At 36.6% G+C, this 13,406-nt stretch overlaps 1 protein-coding gene across 16 annotated transcripts in view; it reads left to right on the forward strand.

The window, feature by feature from the left end:
• ptprsa (protein tyrosine phosphatase receptor type Sa) overlaps positions 1–13,406 on the forward strand; it is a 283,168-nt gene that overhangs the window by 121,330 nt on the left and 148,432 nt on the right. The window lies entirely within an intron of this gene.

Genomic DNA, 13,406 nt, shown 5'->3' on the forward strand with positions numbered 1-13,406 from the left:
GATTTTTAAAAAAAAAGGAATCGTAGACAAAGCAATCAATTCTGACAAGCTAGTTTTGCATCAACGTGATTCTTTAATGGGAAAGTCATTAAAATGCTGTAGGTGATCATTAGCTAAAGCCAGACATGGCAGCTCCAACGTCTTCTACCTTCATCATGGCGATCAGTCCTATTCTTCTCCTCTGCCTCCAATTTACATTGAATTCCTCCATTTCTATGCTAAACAGACAAATGAATAATTGAGTCTCAATCGATTAGTTAGTTTCAGGCTCAAATGTCAAGGTGTCATTGGATCTGTCTCCACACTTTTCACCCCCACCCTGCAAACATCCAATGCCTCCTCCACAAAGCCAAACAACGTGCTTTTCCTCACATATGGAGGAGGTGGATGGATGCCTTATTGAAGGAATTGCTGTTTTGTCGTCACACTGATCCTTTCGATTCTCCATTGTTTGCTTTGTGAAGGCCTCTCTTTGTTTCTTTGATGAGCGTTTTGCTTTGGCCAAATTTTAACATTTTATTGGCCACGGTTACATTATCTTTTTGAATTCGGAATTAAAACCATTCGGAATTAAAGTGTTCTGCTTCGTGTTTACATGGTAATAGTAATTCCGAATTGAGGTTTACATGGAAAACCGGTTTATTTGTCTTTATTCAATTCCGCTTTAGGTCTGGGGATTGGGAAGGCTCTGATTGGTCACGTGTCACGTATATCAAGAAAAACAAACAATAAACCTTATATTGTCAGCTATAACACAAAAGACCACACATGAGAACTGTTTTCACTAATATTTTGATTGTAGTTTTGAAGCAGCAGCTGGACTAAAACACACAGTTTCAGTTTGGTCCGTGGAGCGGAAGGGAGATAAGAACTAATCACCGGTAAATAAAGCCCAGTAAAACTCTGGAAAACAATCACTAGGAATTAATAGTTTCTCCCTGGTAACGATAGCAGCTCTAACAACTGGTACAATGATAAACTTGGTGATATTACAACCTGTGCATGCAGTACGGGGCTGCATTTACGCCGTCTCTGGGTCTTAGTGCCCGTCGTCCGTTGAAGCCTGTTGTGTTTACAGAGGTCCGTGTGTGTTTAATAAGTTTGTGTGTGTCAGTGTGAAAGTCTGCATGTTAATGCTTCCGTCCATCCACTCTTTTCATGATATCCATATCTTCTAAAGCTCGTATTAAATAAATAGTCTCAGCTGGAGTCCGGGCAGCCATCATCATGTAGTCACCAAGATTTATTGCGAATGTGCAGAATGACCGGAATTAACTTAAAGGGGAATTAAGTGTATACAAGATAGAGGAATTATCTAATTCAAAATTAAAATCAGAATAAACCAGCCACCTAATTCGGATTTCAGTTTAATTTATAATTACATTAGCATTAGGAATTAAGTGTTTAACTTAATTAACTCTTATTCCGCTTTAAAGGGGAATTAAAGTTCCCATGTAAACGTGGCCAATGAAATGCCTTTACAGTGGATATGTGTGTTTGTGTGTGTTTTTTTTTTTATGTTTCAATACTGTTTGCAGACTTGTGTAAATACTATACATCAGGGGTGTCAAACTCATTTTGGTTCAGAGGCCAATTATGAAGCAGTTTGATCTCAAGTGGGCCACAGATTTTATGCTGGAAAACGAGTTATTTCAACATTGTGCCCTAGTTTGCACTGTACATAAAATACTAAGATATGTAAGAAACCAACAATATTTTTTTGAATTACTTTAGTAAACCTTGAAGGAAATTACATTTCACTCCATTATTTTAGGGACATGCTTCTCACACACACAGGCTTAATTCACAGTCATGCACAAACAGGACAACTTTCGTTTTTTTTTTTTTTTGGTCCACGACTCTCCGGTTCCCATCCCATTTCCCTACGGACTGAGCTGCTGCCACCCAGATCCAAGCAATACATTCTTATTAACCAGGGGAAATGTAATAATTATATGAGCTTTTTCAACAACTTAATATAAAAAATGACTGCAACCATGCAATATAAGCACAGGGAAAACTGTGAGCGCCTGTAAATATTGTTGAGTTTCATTCCAAGGGGCTGGATTTGGTCCCCAGCCCATGATTTTGACACGTGTGATGATATTGTCATCTCTACACTCTCACTGGCAGGGGAGTAAAAGTAAAAAGGGGATGAAGGTTAACCAAGGGCGAATAAAACAAGCATGGTATGATGAAACATTCATATTTAGGAATAAGTTGAAATGAAAATGTCAGAGCTTAGGAAGTGTAAAAAACCCAAACAAGTGGGCGTCGAGATAATGGTAAAGTCCATGTAATTGCAAGATGACTGTAATTGGAAGAAAAAATAATAATAATTACAACGCTGTGTTAACATATAATAGAAAAGCAGGATACAAACAATTCCCAGTCGTCCTGGCTTAAGACATAAAAAGGCAATGTGTTTTAAGTTAGGGGATTGTGGTTTTTGTTGCAAACAATACATGAAGTCAAAATAAGTCAGCTTTGGATTTGTGTTTCTTAATTCAACACATGGGTTGACCCCTACTCGGTGGGTTGCACCTGCAAAAAAAAAAAATACTTAAGATGTTGAACTTTTCATTTTATTGGGATTTATGTGAAGCAGATTTTAAATGTGAAATGTGTTACTTGATACTTTCAAAACAGATTGATATGTAGCATTTATCTACTTAGTAATGGTAGTAATTTTTTTTTATCAGACACAAACTTCACTTGTATACTTTATTTACATCCAATCAAACTCCTGGATGAAACTATTTTAAGTTTGTAGAATAAAATTTCTATTTCCACAAAAGTGCCTTTTGCTTTAATTATCTCAAGCCGGAGCTGCACCATGCTTTCATTTCATATTTTTAACATTCTTGCTATTTTGTGTTGTGGCTAATTATTAAAGAGTTATGGTGGGTCCCAAAGCCACACTAGTTTAGAATCACAGCCCAGGATAGATGTTTTTATATTTTCTATTTCAAGCAGTTACAGAAGCACTAAAATTCTCTCTCTCTCTGTCGTTCTTTTCTCCACATCCGTTTTTTTGTTTTTTTGTTTTTGTAAATACACGTAAGCAGTTTCTTACACACAGATACACACCATCCTCAGTGTTGATGTTGTTGCTGTGGGTTGGTTTATGGGCTGACCTGGCTATGAGCCAATCCTAGGTGATTTAGGTGGACTCAGGGGACCTTGTTAGTGACCGACACACACACACACACACACACACACTTGGACCATACTCGGGCTAGACAAAAAGTGTAATATCTAAAACAGTCATTTAAAGTTTTTTCTCAGTAGGTGATGCATTTAGTACCTCAAAATATCAGTTAGCTTTGCACCATGACTCAAATAGACTTGATGCAATAATAACAAATCAAGTTTTACTAAGTTGTACTAAATAAATATAAATGATCATTATTATTATGATTATGATGATTATTATTATTATTATTATTATTATTATTAAAATCTCATAGAAATTATAAAGCAGTGGTTCCCAACCTTTTTTGGATCATGACATAATTTTGATATCAAGAATTTATGGCAACCTTAAAGACATTTTTGATCAAGTTTGATATACAGTAGTCCCTCGCTGTAACGCGGTTCACCTTTCGCGGCCTTTGTGTTTTGCAGATTTTTTTTACAGTGCAAATTTGGATGCATTTTTTTTACAGCGTATGAACGCGCATTGTGTTCTGTGTCCTGATTGGCTAATGCTGCGTTCACCCACCCAAGACACATCCAACTCGGTGAGTTTCACTGCCTGCTGAAGCGAGGAGCTGTGCTCCTTTTTCTCCTCTCATAAACATAAACCACCAGTGAAAAAAGCCAGTGTGATTAGCGGCTAATGCTATCCTAGCTCAGTGCTACAGAGAGAACTTTTACCTGCTACTACCACCTCCTCACTGATTCTCCTCCACACCTAATCTTTCCTAGTCTGGTCCTGGTTATAAAGGCCGTGTCATACAGCTCCAGGTGGTCACACACAGCTTCTACTCCATGATTGAATGGGTGAACTGACCGGTGTCTGTGTTGACGACGTGACGGCCTGGCGTCATTGTCAACAAAGACTTTGATTGCATTCGGCATTAATGTCTGATCGCTAGCAGTGTGACTCTGAAGTGCTGTATGTTTGAAAACAGGTTTATGTTTTAAAATCTACGAAGGTTTGAATTTTGAGAATGTTTAAACAATAGAGAATTGTTATATCCTGTCTGAGAAAAGTGTATAAAGTGTGTGGTGAGGGGTTTTACAGCCTTAAAACATGTATAATAACTGTAAAAAATAAAGCCGACTACTTCACGGATTTCACCTATTGCGGGTTATTTTTAGAACGTAGCCCTCGGCGATAAACGAGGGACGACTGTACTGTATCACAAATACAGAGTTTTAGGTAGTTGTGGCAGCTCAGATATATTATATTGCATTTTATTGTTATTATTATTTGACAAGGTGAAAGTATGAATACATTTGTTTAAGATTGTGTGTTGTTTTAATTTTCAAAATAAAAATAATAAAATCCAAAATAGATTTTTATTTGGTGTTTTTTATTTGTTTATTGACGAGTGGTCTGCTTTAAAAGGGTTACAGGTTTTTTTTTTTGTTTTTTCTTTAATTAACCACACCAGAGTCAGGTTTTAGTTTGTTTTTTTTTTTATTTCAGACTAATGTTTGAAAAGCAATAATATTAGTGAAAGCCAACATCCTATATAGCGTTTTCATTTTTCACATGAATGTTTTCCTGTTGTAGTGAGACGAGTCTCTAATGGCTACTTCAGAAAACATACAAGCGTCACTATAGAGCTTGTGTCATTCCTATTCGCATATCATCGTTTTCTTTGATTTACCATGCAATATTGCCGCAAAACAAATATTTATTTAACAACAAACTTATCGCTGGCCCGGTTTATCTTGTTGACTTTCCATCCCCTCATTGCATGTTATTGTCTCTAATTTACTATAGAGGCTTTCCCCATGGCATGCCAGCAAACACCATGCTTCATGCTAAAATGAGACCCAGGCTGAATAGAATAGAATAGAATACTGATTACCTTTTTTCCCAGTACCTGTTAAGCTGCTTTCTGTGTGTACACAGGGGCGTGCACGTACGTGTGCGTGCTTGTGTTTGTGGCATCAGGGCCATGGTGAAAGCCATCTAAATCGCACACAAACACACACTTATTCGTTCCATGCTTGCAGGAATAGGTATTAAAAACTAGCAAATATGTGAACATATTATCTCTCAATATTCTGCAAAGTCTATGGCAAAACAAGTACAAATACTAATAATTTTAAACATACAACACGTGTAATATTGGGTGTCATTGATGTTAAAGATACAATTTGAATTTATTTATCCCAAAGTGAACTTAGTTTAGTTCAAATTTTAAATTCATCCCAGAAACAGCAGTGACAAACCAAATTGGGCAATGCAAAGTCAACTTAAATTAACAATCCAGTACTGAATTTATTAGTAGAATTGGAATCACTAAATTCATACCCAATAAATATCACCTCCTAAATAATTGCTTCTTTTTTAATGTATTTTTTATTTATTTTAAAGTACTTACACCAATTTTGGGAAAAGTCAGTTTTCTCTCCTCATTTCTATTTAATTGCATCTCTTCTAATTAGGGAGTTGAAAATTTTAATGGCTTCGTGGGAAAGAATTTTTAAGTCTGTTTGTTTGGCGGAGCATCTTGCGAATGAACTCCTCTGCTTATTATTATATTCAATATTAATCAAATGCACCTAAAATACAGCGCATTAAACCAAGTCTTCAATCCGTTACCATCAAGTTACCAATTTGTGCTATTTAGCGAAAGATAATTGCTTTGTTTTCTGTCCACCCCAGAGTTTAAAGTCATAATAATGCCCATTTTCTTTCTTCTCCCATGCCTCTCATTTATTCTCCCTCCTCCTTTTTTTTTCTTCTTTCTTCATTTCTCCCTCGCTATGAATCATTACTATCCAGTTAGCCTATTCCCTTAGCTGTGAATAGGGACTTTGGATTCTGGCCTGCATGCATTTCAAGGCCCGGAGGCTTTGAAAAAACCAAAACTCTCGTATTTTTCAATCCATTGACGGAAGTCGAGTGAGGGCGATCCAAATATGCGAGGCAGTTGTACACAACTTTTATGATGAGTAACCAATACAAATAGAAATATGAATGGAAAGAAGTAAAAAAAAAAAAAAAATGGTTAAATGAAAGCCAGCACTCGGTCTGAAGGATGGTGAGGAGGAAAGGCTCGGATCTATTTTACTAATGCTCTGTTTCAATTTCATTTGACTACGCAACATTTTTTCACATGATGAAATGCTTTATTATCTATGTTTTTAAAGCTCCTGAGTATTTTCAGCGAAGGTCTTTATTTGTACCTCTTTGATATTTTCATTTTATGACACTGCAAAGCCCCCAGAGACATTTTTGTCATGTTCTTTTTGTTCCTTTGTCGGGTTCTGCTTTAGTCCACGAGGGCGCATGTATTCATTTCACCTTTTACTCAACCCTGCATGATATGAGTTCACCATCTCCCTGACCCATTAAAATGGGAAGCGAGGGCATTAAGGTTTGTTTATCTTCATGACATTTCATCTGAAGCATGCTTTGAAAAAAAAAACCCATTGCAAAATAATCTGTCTATTCACAGTAATATGGGAAATAGAAGTTAGCTTGAATCAGGCAAAATACAAAAATGATAAGTTTATTTTGTGAATATACCAAGTGTATTTTTTTTTTATTATTATCAACCCATAAAGACAAGCTGAAAAGATAAGTTGACACAATAACATTGACCTATTCACCCTTTGAACATCCTCAGCCACTCTTGCTATGTGCAGCTAACCAAAATGTGTTTGAATCAACGCTGCTATGGAGACTTTAAAGTGGATAAAAGATCTTTGGAGGATAAAATATCTTTGAGGTACTTTTCCTGTCACCAGAAAAGCTCCCACATACCGGTAAATTGTGGCATTTTGAAGAAATATGAAGCAACCTCTGCACAGACGGTTAAAAAGGTTGGGAAAAGGTTTTATTTTTTAGTTCCAACTTTTTTTTTAAGGAATCATTCACTACTTTTACAAATGCTGCCTAAAATCTTTGAAATGTGCTTATTAAGCAAGTAAATAAGTAATGTATTTATAAATTGCTTTTTGCAGATAAAATCACAAAGTGCTATACAGAGCTGTGGAGAAATGAATACAAACAAAACATGGGTACATTTACATCATAGGAGCAACATCATATAAGGATAATAAAAAATTAAAATCCAGTTAACTAAAAGCTTTTCTGAAAAGCAAAGTCTTCAAAAGTTTCTTAAAAGAGTCCGCAGGTTATTCCAGAGTCTGGGGGCCACTGCCTGGAACGCCAGGTCTCCTCGGGTTTTAAATTTAGTTTTTGGGATCTCTAGGAGACCCTGGTCTGAAGACCGAAGTGATGGGGCACAACAAGATGATCTATGCCTGACAAAAAGCATTCTTTTTGTACCACATTAGTTTTTATTCACTTTTAAAAATGGGACTACTTTACTCTTTTAAAACCTGTATTCCGGACTCCCAGCCAAAAGTACTTCTATCCCCAGGGTTTGTGTGTCTTCAAGAGTCTGTGATGTACTTGCTAACTTCATCCACCAGAGTGTCAGCTGTGCAATGAGCTCTTCTTCTCTGCTTTATCGCCTACAACCAAACCACAGAGTTGGAACTGTTGCCCCCTTCAATCTTGGATTATTTTTTTCGCATCGCAAGTGTTTTTATCGGCATCTTTAACTTGTCCTGATTATTTAAAGCAACCAAAAGCACCACAAAGTGGCATTTTGACCGAAAAAGCTGCTAAATAATCTAAAAAGCAGGCTGAATACTTCACTCCAATAGAAAACAATGGGATGTTCACAGGCAAATGGGGCTGTGTGACATCATCATTCATGTGATTTCAAGATGGCAGATTACAGTGGAGGATCCGTTTAACATTATTTGCTGCAGTTTAACATCCATGTTAAATATTCCTTCATTTCTTGGTTGGCTATAGTCGGAGCAGTTGTATTTAGTCATTCATGTTGAACACAGAACAAATCTTTACTTAATCTTCTGTCGTGAGCCAACTGTAGTAAAAGTATCTTTTGTAAAGGACGACCTTGTCATTACTTAACACACTTTGTTTAATTTGAAATTGATTGACTTGTTTTTGTGAATGTTTTAGTGTCTTTCCAAAACATGCTTTAAAATAATAAGGAAAAAAATATCAACAAATACAACTCAACAATATTAAACCCTTTGTTTATATGATGTGATAAATACACTTTCCTTGTCATGTTGAAAGGTTTTAAAAAGCATTTCTTTCATTTGTTGTTGTAAGTTTTTCTATTGCTTATTATTTTTTAAAGTTCAAAATGAATGGTTACAGGTAGGGCTGAGCGATATGAACAAAGACTTGTATCCCAATATTTTTTTGTTAAAATGGCCACATATGATATAAATCTCCATATTTTTTAACTCGATACAGTCTTACCAGAAAGACTTCAATTTATTTACCAATAACTTCACAATATGTGCCACAGGGACAGCATGTGTGTTTGAGTTCTCCTAAAAGAAGTATTCTAATACAAAAGAAGCTATAAAATAAAAATGTATTGATATAGGCAATATTGTGATTTTCTATATTGCTAAAATGGAAATCTCGATATATCACACAGGCCTAGTTACAGGAGAGAAAATCAATTTTGGTGCATGGCTGGGCATATGTATAGATTAATGTTAAATTAACTCATAACATAATAAGATGAGCTAAAAAAAAAAATGCAAGTGGTCACATTTTGAAGCAAAGTAAAGTAAGAAATATGTATTCTATTTCATGTACCAGCAGACCACTGAAAAAAAGGAGCAAGCGGGTCAGAAAATGGATGAATGGAAGGATATTCTGTTTTAGTTTGATACTTACTGAACTGAAGCTCCAATTCAGGCCTTTGAGACAAACAAGTTTTCCTTCATTACTGTGTGGACGATCCCAAGGAAGTAAGAATTTACAGTAAAATAAGGCCATAAAGTCAGCCTTGGGGAAAGCAAAGGGGGTTCTTTGGCAGAGTTTTCTGGTGAAAAATGGCCATTAGGTGTGCTTGCGGATGTCCAAAAAAAAAACAAAAACCAGAAATCATTTTTGTGTCCTCTCTGGAGAAACACTGGATATAACTTGGCATCTGTCACAGCTTGGTGTTTACCCCTAATGACTTGTCTAGAGAATGTGTACAATGAAAATGTAGGCCAGGGAGACGTTAGAGGAGGTAATGAGCTTGGTTAAGACCTAAAATGATAATAAAAGCTAGCTGTTGTCCAAAACATAAAGAAGAAGGAAAAAAAAAACTGAGGACCAGGAACGAGCCTGTTTATGCTTGTAAAAATGACTTTTAACTGGATTACAGCAGGAAACACATTTATATTGTTAGCATAAAACTTTGTTAATGTCTGTGGCTTAGGTTATGGGTTTGATTCTGGGAACAAGTTCTGCCTAAACTTTGAAAAAAAGGATATGCTTTAACAGTACCAGTAAATACAGCCCAGTGCTTACTGGTTTAATGGGAAATGGGCCATTGCCTTTGATAAAACACTGACACTTAACTAAGATTTACCTTTTTTACACTTTCCCGTATTGTTTTTATGATTTGCCGGTTGAGTGAGAAGATACACTGAGTTCACGATGCAATACGAATGTTAATCGGTTCACGATAACAATACTATAGAACTTTTTTTTTCTGACATTTACATACTTAGTAGTACCACACGTATCCTTGACGATACATCTTGTCACATAATCAGTTTTCATCACCAGATTACCACTGCCATTGACACTAACGTCAGCATTCTTTTTTGTGTTGTCATCCATTAGGAACTGGTAGATAGGATTACCAGTACTTTTTAAAGCAGTTCCAAAGTCACTGTTGTTTCTTAATTGGAATAATAGATATACTGATATAACAAAACAAAATATGACAGACAAGAAAGGAAACGAAACATCAATGAACACATTAAACATTTACTCCATTTTGCAGACTTGGTGCCAGAGTATGTTTATAATGATACACACGAGTTCTAGAGTTAAACCAGGCAGAGATAGATGCCTGGCTAATGGAGCCCTGCTGTGAAGGAATGTGTGGTGTGAAAAAAAAAGGGGATTTAAAGAGGTTTTCCAGCTGTCTGACCTCTCACCCTTGAACTCTACTTCCCACCACCTTCCTCAACTCCCACTGCTCCCAGTGCCCCCTGAAATTCAATCTCAAGTCATCGACACACAAAGGGATGTGACTATGATTGAGGTTTAAATCATTAAGCGCTCAAGTAAGATTTTCACCCATCTCTTTATGATATTTACTGCATTGATGGTACTTTACTCGTAGGGCCGAATGGAATGTGATTTTAAATTCTCCAACACGCGGCACCTCATGAGTTTTTTAACTGTAGGGTTGTTTGCTCAAAGGACGTCATGTTATTTTCTATTCTCCAAGGAGATATGAGTCGTCCCAACTGTCATTCACACAGAGAGAGAATGTTTTTCTAAAATATCTTTTACCTGTTGTTTCTAAAAAGGTCCCCCCATAAAAAGGAAACTGTCTCCATAAAAGAAAAAATGGAATAATAGCACACAACTATGGACCAAAACTCATATCCCAATATTTTTACCCCAAACGGTGATATACAATATAAATCTCGACGTATTTATTTCAAATATTTGCTGTTGTAAAATGCCACACAGGCACATTTATTAACAAACAGCTGCACAATATGTGTCACCTTTGGCTCTTTCTCCTATACGGGACAGCATGTGTGAGTGTTTTCTGTAGTGTGGCTTGTTTAGGGGAAGGTCTGGGTTAGGAGACACTCAGTAATAAATCTAACTGAGGAAAAGTAGCTATAGCAGACTACTAAAAGTATTTGATACAAAAAAGGCTATAAAAATGTACAGCGTTATATCTAAGCGATATTGTAATTTTCTATATCGCCAAAATAGAAAACTTGATATATCTTGAATCTTATGTCATCCAGCCTTACGCACAACAACCAAATGGTGTGTAAAACTGTTCCTGTTTCGTTTTTATCGCTATAGAATTAAAAAACTAAACATGGTGGAAAAGGCCTGGTAAACAAAAATAAGCCAAATAACCTTATTTTGGGTGTATTGCCAGGTTGGTTGGGTTTGAAAGCTATAACGTAGGAAACAAGTCATTAGGACAGATAACAATAATATTCAACTAATAAAAACAAATTACTGATCCATTTGTTGCAAATTTAGGGTGATTATTTTTTTTTCAAATGCTCCAAAGATGGTAAATGTTCTGTCCAAGTGTCCAAACACGATAATGGCGTGGCACTGCAACACCCAGACGACAAAGAACGTTTGCATTAGAGGAGAAAAAAACATGCCTTGTAGATTGTGCCTGCATCAAAAGGGATGGAAATCTACTGGTGGTGGAAGATCAATGGAAGCAGTGAAAGGGTCAGAGTGGAAACATGAATGGAAAAGGCAGAGACTCATCAGATACTAGGTGAGCATATCAGACACAACATGGAGGCCACTGAATGGGCCTTCAGTGTACGCTACAGTATGTATGTTATCGTGAGCAAGTTTCTTGGGAGCCCCCATTGTGTTGACATCAACGCCTTTTTTTTACGGCTTGTGCCCACGTGCGTGCCAGTCATCTACAATGACCCTCTGTCTGCCTCACAAAACGCCTCTTTCTTTACCCGTTTTACAACGTGAGCTCTCTCAAGAAGTTTTTGTGAGAGGACACATTAATATTCATCATGCCACATTATTACCTTTCACTGAATCAGCCAGTTGTGCTGCGTCTTACCACCCACAGGCCAAACAAGGGTCATATAAGGAAACCTGAAACTCTTTTATTTATGTTTTATTGGCTGTGCTAAAGATGGGATGATCTTGTATTAAAATGATACACTTAACCTGTAATTGTTTGTAATTCGATATCTATATCGATATAGATATGTCTTGGCGTTTAGATTTTTACTTATTATTGACTATGGAAGTGTTAAACTCTGTATAATATAAAAGCAAAGATTAAAGTAGGATTTTATTAATTAAACCTGAAAAATTATACACATAAAACAGAAAGTCTTGAAAGTAGACTTCCTCAAAAAGTTTTTTTTTTTTTTTTTTTAATGGCATCTTCACTTGCTTTTTGCTGTTCTATACAAGTTAATGGCATTCCACTTCTTTCCTCTTATTTTTCGGTCATCTGCCATAAAAAAGCAGGTCATAGGGTTTTTCGTAGAAAGTCCTTAGTCAGTCACATTTGCCGCTGTCTGTTGCTCGAGCCCTTTTTTTAAAGGGGCTGTAAAGCAGTTGTCATTCTCAGGCTGCAGTGGGAGCACTGGTGGGGCGAGTGTGATGGGAGTACTAACATGCAGATGGGACTGAGTGTGGGTCAACCATCTGTCTCTGCTCTTTACATCACTGTGTGACTGACAGGGGCATGAACATTCCCCTAACCTCCAGCCCAAACACCATCCACATGGCTGGCTAAACATGCCCTGGAGTAGTTTCCTTAGCTTTGTACAGTCATGTATGTGTGTACTATATATATATATAAACAGGATTACTGCAACTTTACATTATTTTTTTGACAAAGAAACTCACAGATGACCACGCGTTGATGGAGTTTTCGATCAAGAGCATTAGAGCTTGTCCTTGTGTTATTGAATGGGTCTTTCTTTGAAAATGAATGTCCCCTCTCCTTTTCTCTTGCGATAGGCAAGATCTAATACAAAGCTGGCAGGACAAAAGGAGTCCTAGATTCAAACCCAGAAAAAGCATCCTAATAGCAAACAATGTGCTCTATTTTTTTATGTTACTGTGTAATCACTCGCAAAGCAGGTGAGAGTCTACATTAAAGCTTCAGAATTGAAATGTAACGTTCACATTTGTGGATGAGCAGTTTCATTACAATAATGTGGAATATATAATGTTGGATAAGGTTTTTGGTTTTCCATCAGTCACAAATATATATGATTGGCTAATCTTGGGGTGCAACTCACTCAACATCTTTCATTTACCTCCTAAAGGGGTAAAGTAACAAGCGTTACCCTCTTTGCCACATATATCAAACCCAAGGCCCGTGGACCAAGTTTGGCCAACCAGAGCATCTAATCTGGCCCGCAGGATTTTTTGATGATCATAATACGTTTTATATTAAATATGATTAGGGTTGCAGCACGACATTATTTACAGTGATATTAAGTTGCAATTTTTTAAAAGAAAAACCTGGAATATTCCTGCGGAATATTACATGTAATTCTGGCAAATTACGTTGCAAATTTTGAGAAAATGTTTAAAATTGTTCGACACCCCGCTCTATGCGATCTATAATTCTGGTTTTCTGTGTTTGTCACAGTTTTTTCATCCTTCGCAC

Source organism: Gouania willdenowi, chromosome 4 (genome assembly GCF_900634775.1).
Source record: "Gouania willdenowi chromosome 4, fGouWil2.1, whole genome shotgun sequence".
Classification (NCBI taxonomy): Eukaryota; Metazoa; Chordata; class Actinopteri; order Blenniiformes; family Gobiesocidae; genus Gouania; species Gouania willdenowi.